This window comes from Dipodomys merriami, unplaced genomic scaffold (assembly GCF_024711535.1).
Source record: "Dipodomys merriami isolate MVZ:Mamm:240054 unplaced genomic scaffold, mDipMer1.0.p SCAF_13, whole genome shotgun sequence".
Lineage (NCBI taxonomy): Eukaryota > Metazoa > Chordata > Mammalia > Rodentia > Heteromyidae > Dipodomys > Dipodomys merriami.
In genome coordinates, this window is record NW_027202604.1 from 38,243,581 (window position 1) to 38,255,767 (window position 12,187).

Sequence of the window (12,187 nt, forward strand, 5' to 3'; positions counted from 1 at the left end):
ATATTTTAACTCCGAAATGGGTCAGAGTTATACAGCATACATGGGAAGGTTTATTCATTTTAGGGTGGAAGACAGTAAAGCCAGAGACAGAAAGTCCTCTGTCTGTTTTTGTTTTAGCCAGTCCTGGGGCTTGAACTCAGGGCCTGAGCGCTGTCCCTGAGCTTCTTTTTGATTAATGCTAGCACTTCATCACAGCACCACTTCCAGCTTTTTTCTGTTTATGTGGTGCTGAGGAATCAAACCCAGGGGTTCCTGTACACCAAGCAAGCACTCTACCACTAAGCCACCTTCCCAGCCTAGGAAGTCTTCTATCTCAGCTCATACAGGCTCTCAAGGTAGGCTTCTGGTGAGCCTCAGCCACTCAGCTTCTGCAGAGGTCCATGGAGGAAAGTGGGTGTGCGGGGTGTCTGTCTTCTGTGAGATCCTGAGCAGTTCTTGTGGACAGAAGTGCCATCGGCCTGCCTGCCTCATTCCTGACCTTTACATGATGGTTGGCAACTATGCAAAGTTTCTTTTCAACAATGCTTATAGCAGGTAGTGCCTAAAAATGTTCCTGTCATCCTCTTCAGCCTTCACAGACACCATTTGGGTGAGCGGGGCAGGTTCGCCCCTATTGCACAGGTGACCGGATGCTCTCAGTGAGGCTGACCAGCTGTCCAAAGCCTCAAGGCTCGTGGTTAGATGAGGCCCATTCAGCCCTTCACTGCTGGACCAGTGTTTATCCTTCTGACCCCTCCAGCTAGTGTCATGGGCCAGCCACATGTCCATGTTCACCTCAGCTTGAATTCAGCCATCTGTCATTCTGTGACTCAGTTTCCTCACATGTAAAACTAAGGGGTAATAACATTTCTCTCAAGAAGACTGGAGACACCTGTAATGAGCAGTCAGTAGTGGCTGGTTCACAGAGTCTCTGACTTACAGTAGTTCCACTTACAGTTTTTGACTTCGTGATGGTATAAAAGCCATATACCTTCTGTGAAAACCTTACTTCAGCCTTTTCCAGGCTGACAATACATGTGCAGCCCAGTCCCCCTTCCTTTCTGCCCGCTGTAGATTCAGGGCAAAGGCCTGGAGCCACTGTGACTAGTCAGCCACAGGATCACAGCAGGGGAACATTCAGCACTTACTGCCGTGTTGCCAGTGGCTTCCTTGGATAAACAGCCGGATGCTCAGTGTGTATTATAAACTAGCCATGTGTCAGTGTTGTGCTAGCACAAGGTAGGTGGACTGAGCTTGGCTGTTCAGTAGGGCAGGTGCATTCGGTCTGTTTTTCACTTGCAGTCTTTTCAGCTTGGAATGGGTTCGTGGTTTGTGGGGACCTAACCCTGTCATCCAGTGAGGAGCTCCTGTATTATCACATGGTCTGTGGCACATAAGATCATCTTTTTTCTTTTTTTTTTTCTTTTTTCTCTTGTTGGTTGTGGGGCTTGAACTCTGGGCCTGGGAGCTGTCCCCCAGTTCTTCAGCTCAAGGCGAGTGCTCTACCACTTGAGGCACCATTTCTAGGCACCTAAGATCATAATCTTCAAGGGACCTTTCTGACCACTACATGTAATAATTTGTTGTTTTGGTGAATCAGAAGCTCAGTACTCACCTAGAAATGGGGTTGGGATAAGAATCTGAAAACAGATACTTCGTGGAAAATACCCCTAGTGCAGCAAAAAAGCATGGGGATAGAGATGGAAAGATCTGAGCAGGAAGCCAGCTCCCGACTGCTGTGTGGTGAGGAGGTGCCCGGTGCCTCCCAGCCCCTGGGCCACCATGTAGACGCTGGTAAACGCGTAATCAGGAGCATGGGAATGTTTCTGCTGAGTGGCCGGCCCTGCCCGGCATGTCCCAGGAAGAATGTTACTATCCAGGGACCCTGAGGATGGGGCTGGGGGGGCCAGGGCACAGGAAGCACGCTGAGTGTGCACCCCTCACCCTTTGCTCAAGCTCTGTGGTCTCCACCCGGGCCCAGTGCACAACAACCTCCCTGGCTGGGAGTCCTTCAGCCCTTTGTAATATATCCTCTCACCTCGGGTTCTTTGGCTTCAGAAATGGCAGTTGGGGAATACTTAAGGAACTGCAGTGTTAGTATGTTCAGGCTGTGCTCACTATTGCTTCCTGGGTCTAATTCAGTGGAAATATCCTGTGCCCTAAAACAGCAGTGGACTGAGAGGTGTTGAAAACTAGGGCTGTCAGTGTCCAGGGTGAGCACATGAGGCTCTGAGCAGGCAGAAAGGGCCTGAGGGAGAAAGTGGGTAGAGGCCTACATGGACTATTCTGATGCAACAGATCCTCAGCACCAAGGGGCCTAGACCCTGGTGACCAGCAGAGACCCAGCCCCGGTCACTGTGTGGTAGCCTGTTAACTAGAGGGACTGAAAGTACAACTCTGCCCAGTCCTCAGGGTCTAATCCAGTGATTCCTCATTTGATCACCGTTGGCTCCTGGAAGAGAGAGCTTCTCACCCAAGACCTGTGAAAGGCCTGTGTATCCGTGGCCCTGCCTACTAAGTGCTATTGCAGGTCTAGGTGCTAGGGCCACAAAAATGGTCCCTTCTGACAGTTGAGTCAGCTGACTGTTGGCTCCTCCCCCATCTGTGGGAGGGTTAAAGGTGCTGAGTATGTAAAGTGTTGCTTGTCTCTTTAGGCTCCATGGGCCACATGCTTTCCTCACTGTGACAGATTCAGGGCAGTCATTTATAGGGGGAGAAGGCTGGCCTCAGCTCATAGGTCGGATGATTTCAGGCTGGGGCCGACAGACTCAGCCCTTTTGGGGGAGCCTGAGAGTGGAGCGCTGTGGCTGGGAACGGGCAGTGGAGCAGGGCTGTTCTCCTCAGACTGGGAAGGGAATGAGAGCACGAGCAGTCTCCATCGTAGGGGTGTCCCCAGTGACGAGGGGGCCTCCTGCATGGACCCATCTCGTAAAGGTTCTAGCACCCCCCAACTGCACCATCCTGGGGACCCAGCTTTTGCAGACTTTGCAGGTCCAAGCTGTCCACCCACCCTCTCTGCATCTCAACGTTGAACATAGCCCATCCCCTTCTCCGTGTCCAATACCAACTGCCTGATGCTTTCTAAGGAAGCTCAGCGTTGAAGCCTCGTTCTCAGCACTCAAAGCTGTGAAAACGACTTTCTTCCTGATACATTAAAATCATGCATAACCCGTGAAATACATTCCTCATAATAGATAAAAGTCCTTGTGATGACTGCAGCTTTCTGCACACCACACCCCCAGGCGCCCATTCCATATTTAGCCCCACAGCCATCATGTCCAGGGGTGCCTTGCCCTGTGAGATACTAGAGTGGATTTCCCCGCCTTCACATCCAGCTGGAACCCGGGAGGTCAGCCTGACATCCCTCCCAGAGCCTTCTTAGAGAACTCTTTCCAATCTCGAATCCCCAACGCATCACCACAGGCGGCTTCTGTGAGGTCAGAGATTGCCTCTTGCAAAGACCCAGTTCATTTTAGATCCATGTAACTCATACCCAAACACTCTGTGCCCCCAAACATCTCTGCACAGGGCCTAGTGGGCAGTGCCAGCTGCTGGCCTGAAAAGCCAGTGTATGCTTCCTACTGGGCCATGAGGAAGCAGGTCTTCACCCTTCCCGCCCTACCCTTGTGAGGGCCAGAAATCCTCGCACCACCTAGAGGGCTGCTGAGCTCTGGGTGCTACCATGTTCATCAGAACCAAGTGACTTTCCTGTTGGGTTACACCATGGAGTTTCTGGAGCATGAATCCAGGGCTCCGCTGCTCACCTGTCTAGAGCATCTACTTGGAGAGCCTCAGTTCAGCTGCATTGCTGAGTTCTCTAGGGCGCTGTGTGGGCAGGAACCACCTCCGCGGGACTCCTCAGCATCCAGGGACGTGAAGCAAGCTGTGGGCCGTCCTCCCCACCCCCCAGTTGCTTCCTTTCCTTTAGCATTTCTGGGGAGGGAATCCAGGGCCTGGGCAAGACAGGCCAGGCAGGCACTGCACCGCCGAGCAATACCCCATCCCCCAGCTACTTCTGCTGTGTTTCATTCTCTCCGCTCTTATTCAGCGGGCAAAGGTACTGCTTTCGTTTCTACCCCCGAGACTAGCATGCTCTCCAGCAAGCCCAAGGCTGCACTCCTAGGGAAGAGAAAGGAAGAAGAAAGAAAAGAAGGGTGGGGAAGGAAAAGGAAAGGAAAGGAAGAGGAGGAAAGGGAAAGGGAAGGGAACAGAAGGGAAGAGAAAAGACTCCATACTCTGGCCCCCTTTCCCATCAGCCCTGCAGCTTAAGCATTTTTGCCCTTTGTGCATCTACTGCTTCCTTCCACCCTGAGATCTCCAGGACCCCGGCCCTCTAAGATGACTAGAAGGCCACCACTTGCCTCACCTGGCCATTGCCCAGCTCTCCAGTCTCTGTGCCTTGGCCCTGGCCCTAGCCAGCTCCACTGTGACTTCCTTCTCAGCCAGGCCTTTGCCCTCAGCGCCCTCTTCCTGGACCACTTGGCCCCTCATTCAGTTTCCATACAGTGTCCATAGGATTCTTTGTCACAGACACATGTTCATTCATGTCCCTGGGATTCTTTGGCTTTTATTGTCTCCCCACTTGAGCCGCTCCCTCCCTGGGAATGTGGACATGTCGGTTTAGTCACCTGGCACGTAGTAGGTGCTCCTCACCGGTGGTGGAGCTAATACCGGGGCCATGTGTCCAGTCTCCTCCTAGGGCCTGTCAAACCATACAGAACATGGGGGAGCCACTCCTCACTACGATGCCCTGAGGAATTGATGCCAGGTCATAAGGAATCACTCAGCTACACAGAGTGGGCCACCTCTGCAACGCGTTCCCTCTCCACTACCCACTGCCACCGCGGTCACCTGCCAGATAAGCTGCTCGAGCTCAGCTCTGGGGAGAATCCAAACCAAATTCCTGTCCTCCTCGATCCGCATCTGAGGATGGCATCTCCTCCTCCCAAGTCCCTGACTGGCTACAGGAGCTCAATCTCATTTCTTCTTCATTCTGCCTCCCCATAGGAACCACATCCAAGGCTGCCCTTCCTAACTCCCAAACACACCCCAACCCCAGCCCATTCCTGGGTTCTTACTCACCCATTTCCAGTCTGGCCACCATCGCTTCCCAGCTGGACAGTGGTCCCAGCCTTCTATGTCTGTCTCAGTCATCCAGCGACTCTCACACCAGCGTTACCCACCACCTCTGAACAGCTCTCCTCGGAGCTGACCTGCAGCTCGGTGCACCCACTGCCACTCACAAGCCTCTTCCTGGGCCGCCTATGGAGTGACGGGTCGCCACCTCAGCCACCGCAGCCAGAGCCTCCAGTCACCCTCTTTCCTCGCCATCTCATCTGTGCCATGCGAAGTTCTGACGTTTTGTTGTTGCATATCCATGTCTGTGTCAGTGCCTTCCTTGGGGTCCCGAGTCACCCGATTGCTCTGCTTCTTTCCTGACGGACCTGCCTAGCTTGTCTCAGCTCCTACAGGCCTTTTTGTTGTCAGTGAAGGATTTGCCTTAGATGCCAGTCGGATCTGTGACTAACCATCCTTACCTTTCCACTGGCTCCCCGTATCCTACACAATGACATTGATTGTTGGCATCATGTAGCTCCAAATAGCCTTAGTTCCCAGCTCTCTCCAGAGACCTGGGCCATCTTCCATTTCTGTTCCTTCTTACCTTGGGCTTCACAAATGTTGGAGGCAAGCTTGGGGATCAGGAACTCCTCGCCCCCATCAGCCCAGTTACCTTTCTTTTTCCCTTGTGCTTGCTGGAGATAGAACTGTGAGCCTTATGCATGCTAGGTAAGCGTTGTACCACCAAGCTGCACCCCAGGCCCCAGGTCAGCCACTGTGACACGATCTGCTCTCTGTCTCAGAGAATGGTACCACTACCACCCGCACATCTGATCTGGAAGCCAGGCTGAAACAGATGTTCAGTAAGCAGCAGCAGTTGTGTCAGTAACGAGATGGGTGTCTAAATGACTCTAGCACTCTCTCCTCTGGTTCCCTTTTGTTTAAGAACATCCTGGCTGCCGGGCCCTCGGAAAGTGGGAATTACCCAGGGCACAGGGAAGGGATGCTTGCTGTGTGGAAATGAGAAAATGGGGCTAGGTGCTGGAAGCTGGATGTGGGGAGGGAAGACATGGGCTGTGAGTAAACCCACGGAGAGAGGCATACACGCCAGAAGCCTGCAGATGAGGTGTTCTGGCTGCAGTTATCACACACAAGCTTAGAGCTCTACAGAAGCTGGCCAGAGCCCTCTGCTCACCTGAGCTGTGCAGTGGAGGGTGTCATGGTGAGAGGCAGGCCTTGGTGACTGGAGGCTTTGGTTAGACCCCCACTGCTACGGTATGCCCGTGCACTCCGGCCTCTGGCATCCCCGAAGGCAAAGCGCCAGGCAGAGCAGGGACTTGACAACACAAGGCCAGCAAGCTTGGCCTCGCTCCTCTGCTCGAGTTCATGCTTCAGGGCTGAAATGTCCACAGACCACAGGGAGCCTTGGATGAGCTAGCTGCTCCTGTGCTCTGTGGATGGCTCTGTGGACTGCTCAGTGACCCCCACCGTGCAGCCACGAGCTGTAAAACCTTTATCCCCCATCTTCAGAGCTGTGCTCTTGGTGACTGGCTTCAGCCCTCACAGTTCAGACTTCAGGCTTTGCACGTGTGCTTATTGAACTGGATGGGGCTTCTTTGCCTGTTTGTTTTTTGTTTTTGTTTTTGTTTTTGTTTTTTAATGGCAGCTACTGAATGACCACTGCCAACATCCCAGCCAGTGTGGAGATCATTATTAGGTCACTGCACCTTTCCCAGGATGCAAAGATACCCTATCACAGGGCAGAGGGGAAGGGGGCCAGAGAGCGTACTCCCTTCCCTTTCCCTCTTCTGCCCGCCCCCTCCTTCCTTGTTCTGTCCTTCTTTTCTCTAGGAATGCAGCCTTTGGCTTACTGAAGAGCACGTCGGTCTCTGAGGGCAGATAACTCGAAAGCCATTTACTGTGTGTCACTAGGTCACTGGAAACTGGGACAGATGGTCTGCTGAGAGCAGAGAGAGAATGGGGCCCGCAGGGAGTAACCAGGTCCCCATGAGGACCGCGGTCCCTGTTGTGGGGAGGCTGAGATGGCCATGCCTGGGAAGCTGGGTGAGTGGCATTCCTGGGCAGGCAGTGGCCAGCCCTGTGGAGGCGAGGTTTCAGTTGGCACCCCCCCCCCCAGATATGGGGCATACCACTGCCTGTCAGCAGCGGATCCGGTAGGCTCCATTTTGAGAGGTAGTGGCCAGGGACAAGAAGACATCATGACAAGCAAGAGCATTCTACTGGATTTGTCATGATGTCTCCGTGTCCCTTCAGTTTTCCTTTCCCTGAAAGCTGAGGACATGGAGCAACCCTCCATTCACTCATTTTCCAACTGCACATCTTCCGTGGTAAGACGCTTTCAAGGTCTCCGGTTCATTTTTCAACTGAGTTGTTTGTTCTTTTATTACTGAGCTTTTGAGATGATATGTTTTGAGTAATAATTCTTTATCAAATATATTTTTCCAAACATTTTCTCCCATCCTGTGGCTTGACTTCTCCGTCTGTTCACAATGTCTCATAGAGCAGACAATTTTAACTTTGATGAAATCAAATTCATCAGCTATTTCATTTTGTTAGATTAGGTCTTTGTTGGCCTATCTAAAATGCATTAGCAAACACAGGTTGTAGGTTTTTTTCTCCCATGTTAACTGCTGTGTTTTACAACTGGGCCTGAATTGGTTCCCAGATTGAGGGTGTGAGTTCTTTGTCTTGATTCACTTCTTGGCCTGTGGGTTTTGTCCCAGCCCATTTAGTTGGGAGGAAGCTTTTCTCTGTATACTCTCTGCTCCTTTCTCAGTGTCAGCTGATTGCTTCTTTGTGAACCTATCTCTTGCTTCTCTATTCTTCCCCACTGATCTATTTGTTCCTCCCTGGGGACCACACTGTCTCCGTTGCTGCAGTTTGGTAGCACATCTCTTCCATGGCAGCCTCCAAGTTTGTTCTTCAGTATTGTGTGGACTCAGCCGGATGTTTTCAATTGCTGTGCACAGCTTTACCAAATTGTGGGCCTCGACGCTGATTGGGGCTATATTAAGTCTATAGATTAAACCAGAAACAACTGATATCCTAACAAAACTGCTTTGCGCCCTCAAACATGGGATTGCATTAGCTAAGACCCACACTTCTCTCTCTGTGAGCGAGCAACCCTCCTGCTTCCAAGTGTTCCTCAATGAGACAGAGTGGAGGAAGGGGAGGTGGCCTTTCCAGTACTGGCTGTGAGTCAGAAGTCTTGTAACGCTTGGCCGTGCTGTGGGAGTGGGGTTGATTCCCATTTGGTCTTGACTGAGGCAGACAGGCATGCAGACCTCTGCAAGAACCAAACATGAAGTAAGGACCTGTGTAAGAGGAGAGGCTCAGAGCCAGGAGCTGGAACTGGAACCCAGGACCCAGCACTGTGGGAGTTTACTCTCTTCTGGAGGAGAGTGGGCTGCTAATTAACCCACAGGCATAAGAGGGTTAGACTGGGACTAAACTCAAGGCGGGCTGCCTGGGGGAGGTGCTCTTTGAGTCGGGATCGGAAGTACAGGAATGTAAGGACAGAGAGGTGGGACTGGGGTTCCAAGCAGTGGGAAGGGCATTTTCAGAGCCCTTGAGGCAGGGAGGAGCTTTGAACTCTGCGAGGCCTGGACGAGTGCATGCGGGGAGGATGGGTCTGGTGAGGTCACTGAGTCAGGAAGGACTTCGTGAGCCTTGAGTGTGCAGAGGGAGGATGTGAGGAAGAGAATGAGATTCTTATGTCCTGTGCAGTACTGGGTGGTGTTCCACCCAGGATTCCCTTTGGATACCCTCTCACTAGCACCCAGTGGGAGCATCCCATCCCCTTTCGCGTATGAGAAAACTGAGGTACAGAGGGTGACCAAAGGCAGAGCTGGTCTTCCCCACCTACTCCGGATCCCAAAGTCAGGGCTGTCCCCACACAGGCCGGGTGCAGCAGCTGCATAGACTCCCTGGCTCCCTCCCAGCCAGAACTGCCCAGCTTCCCTCTACCCGTGGTTTTGGCTGCTGGCCTGGCTCTGTAGCGCCCTTGCTCAGAGTCGGAGTGAGAAACTTGGGGTCTGATCATTGTATTCCATTAAGCCTAATTAAGATGCAGACTCGTTCAGTTAATGAAGGAGGCAATTTGGAGGCAATTTTACCAGTGCCAGAGAACTCTCATCAATGCTTCTCTTCTGGGCAGTGGGTCGGGAAGATGAGAAATGTATGCACAGCCACCCACCAGGCCACAGCTGGCAGGTCCCCAGGGAGGACCTCCTCCCATTCTCACAGCTAGAACATGTTGTGCATAAGACAGCCCGGCTCACATCAGCCCTGGTGCAGGGCTCCCCCAGCCCTGAGCCTCTCACCTCCCACCTACAGGCTCTTCCCTGCTCAGTCTGACCCCCCTGGATGTTTGGGCATGATGGTCTGTAGCAGTCTTGGGAATCAGACTGTCTGGGTTCAATTCCCAGCTCTACCACAGGACAGCCGTGCATCCCCGGGCAGGTTCTTAACCTTTCTGTGAAATGGGATAGTAGCAGACCTGAAAAGATGGCAATACTGCAAGTAAAACACTCAGCATGGGAAAACACCTGGCATGGGAGTGGGGATGTTCCTTAGCTCTGCCAGTCCCTCCCGCACCCCCCCACCCCCATTCCACACGAAGAGGAGTCTGTCCTCAGACACCAGGCTCACTATTTTGCTGCTACCAGAGGCTGACATCCCCTGGGTCCTGGATGCCCCGTCACTATGTGCTATCTGGCTGTGACACTGGGGTATGCCCAAAGCTGACTGTTATGTTGATTGCCACCTGTCAGGTAGCTGCTTTCCACATTTGGGTCTCAAAGGTGGTCTACTAGCCAGGACTCCCTAGCAGTGCCTGATACAAATTCTTCACCCCTCTTCAACATCAGCATCTGCTTTTGTTGCCAAGTTGCTTGCTTAGCTGACGTTATTGCTATAGCCAGTATCTCTAACTGTCCCCCGTACCAAGTGTTTCACCTCTGCTAGCTCATTCTCCCAATTGACAGATGCAGAAACTAAAGCCCAGAGAGGTAGGGTGGATTTCCCAGGATCACAGAGCTAGTAAGAGGCAGAAACTGGTTTTTCATTCTTTGATTGAACCTGTTCTCCAATTCTGAGGGTGCCTGGTGCTCACAGGCCCTCTCCCCGGTGTGTGTGATGAAGGGGGAGCAAGACGTGGCATGGCAGACAGGGTGGGAGCACCTGCAGGAGACCTGGCACAGGGTGTGCAGCAGCACCCAGGGGGCCTTGGCCTTCCCAGGGAGGGCACACTGGGCCTGAGCATTGGGGAGGGTGGATTTCTGCACATTTCCCTGGATAGAGCATGCCTGGGTGGGCGTGGAAATTACAATGGCATTTAGGGGTTGAGGGTGAGTGGAGGGGAAATTATAAGATAGGTAGGCAAGGCTAGGTCCTGCTAAGCCTGAAGAGTAGTCAGAGGCAGAACTTACCAAAGGTTTTAAGAGTGGTAGGTTCTAGAATCAGATAGACCTGGGTTGAAGCCTGAACTCCGATGCTTACTTGCTATGTGATCTGGGATAAGAACCTTCACCTGTGGTGCTGTGGCTCAAGTGGTAGAGCACTCACCTTGAGCTGAATAGCTGAGAGACAGTGCTCAGGCCCAGAGTTCAAGCCCCACGACTGACCAAAAAAAAAAAAAAAAAAAAAAAGAACCTTCACCTGTCTGTGCCTTAGTTTATGAATACATCATCAGAGACAGCCAGGCACCAGTGGCTCCCACCTGTAATCCTAGCTACTCAGGAGGCTAAGATTTGAGGATAACAGTTCAGAGCCAGCCTGAGGAAGTAAAGTCTTATCTCCAATTAATCACAGAAAAAGCCAGAAGTGGTGCTGTGGCTAAAGTGGTAGAATGCTAGTGCCTTAAGCAAAAGGAGCTCAGGGACAGTGCCCAGGCCCAGAGTTCAAACCCCAGGACCTGCAAAAAAAAAAATTATTGGAGGAACAGGGGAGATGCCTGTCTCATTGACAGTGATTCATGACTGTAATTCTAGCTTCTGGGAGGCTAAAAATAGAAACATTCAAAATTGAAAAGTTCAGTAATGTAAATAAAAACTCAAAGGCATTACTTACAGATTAGGACAAGTTGGCAATAGAATGTAAGACAAAATAGAGGTATTTCTACTTGGAAGGCAGAGATCAAGGTACTACAGTTTGAGGCCCACTTCGGTGAAAAAGATTGTGAGGCTCCATCTCAACGAGTGGCTGGAACAGTCATGTGCACTGCTGTCCATCTGCAGGGGAAATGCAAGCAGGAGGATTTTAGCCCAGGCATAAAGCAGTACCCTTCCTCAAAAATAACCAGTGCAAACGAGGAGCTGAAGCCCCAAGCAGCGGAGCAGGTGTGAGGACTTCAGTCCAATCCCTAGCACTTCCCAAAAATTAAAAGTAAAGGTAAAGGGATGAGATCAACTAGACAAGGACAAAGAAACAATCCTTTTTTTTTTTTTGTGAGAATACTGTACAGAGGAGTTACAATTACATGGGTATTTCTTTCTTTTGTTGTTTTTTTTTTTTGGGGGGGGGTCTGGTCGTGGGGCCTGAACTCTGGGCCTGGGCGCTGTCCCTCAGCTCTTCAGCTCAAGGCTAGCACTCTACCACTTGAGCCACAGCGCCACTTCCAGCTTTTTTCTTTTTTGCTTATGTGGTGCTGAAGAATCGAACCCAGGCCTCATGCATGCAAGGCAAGCGCTCTACCACTGAGCCACCTTCCCAGTCCCATGAGTACATTTCTTATCAAGCATTGTTGCCTCCTCTTTGTTTCCCCTTCCCATCCCTTCCCATCCTCCCCCACACACACCCGATCCTCCTCCCACCCCCCACCAAAGTTTAACGTTCGTTTTTCGACATAACGACTATACATCTCACTGTTGCAATGGGTCCACCTGTGTCCCTAGTTAAATGATTTGTTTTGTTTTTTTTTTTAATGCACAAGGAACACTCTAGACCTCAAGGACTACCATTAAAAGGCCAAACCTATGAATTAAGAATATAGAAGGATGGGCTGGGAAGGTGGCTCAGTGGTAGAGCGCTCACCTTGAGCTGAAGAGCTGAGGGACAGCGCCCAGACCCAGAGTTCAAGCCCCATGACCAGAGAGAGAGAGAGAGAGAGGGGTTTCCTTATTTCCTTAGG

At 51.7% G+C, this 12,187-nt stretch overlaps 1 protein-coding gene across 2 annotated transcripts in view; it reads left to right on the forward strand.

The window, feature by feature from the left end:
* LOC138824813 (histamine H1 receptor-like) overlaps positions 1 to 12,187 on the forward strand; it is a 63,010-nt gene that overhangs the window by 23,446 nt on the left and 27,377 nt on the right. The gene's annotated exons all lie outside the window — the stretch shown is intronic.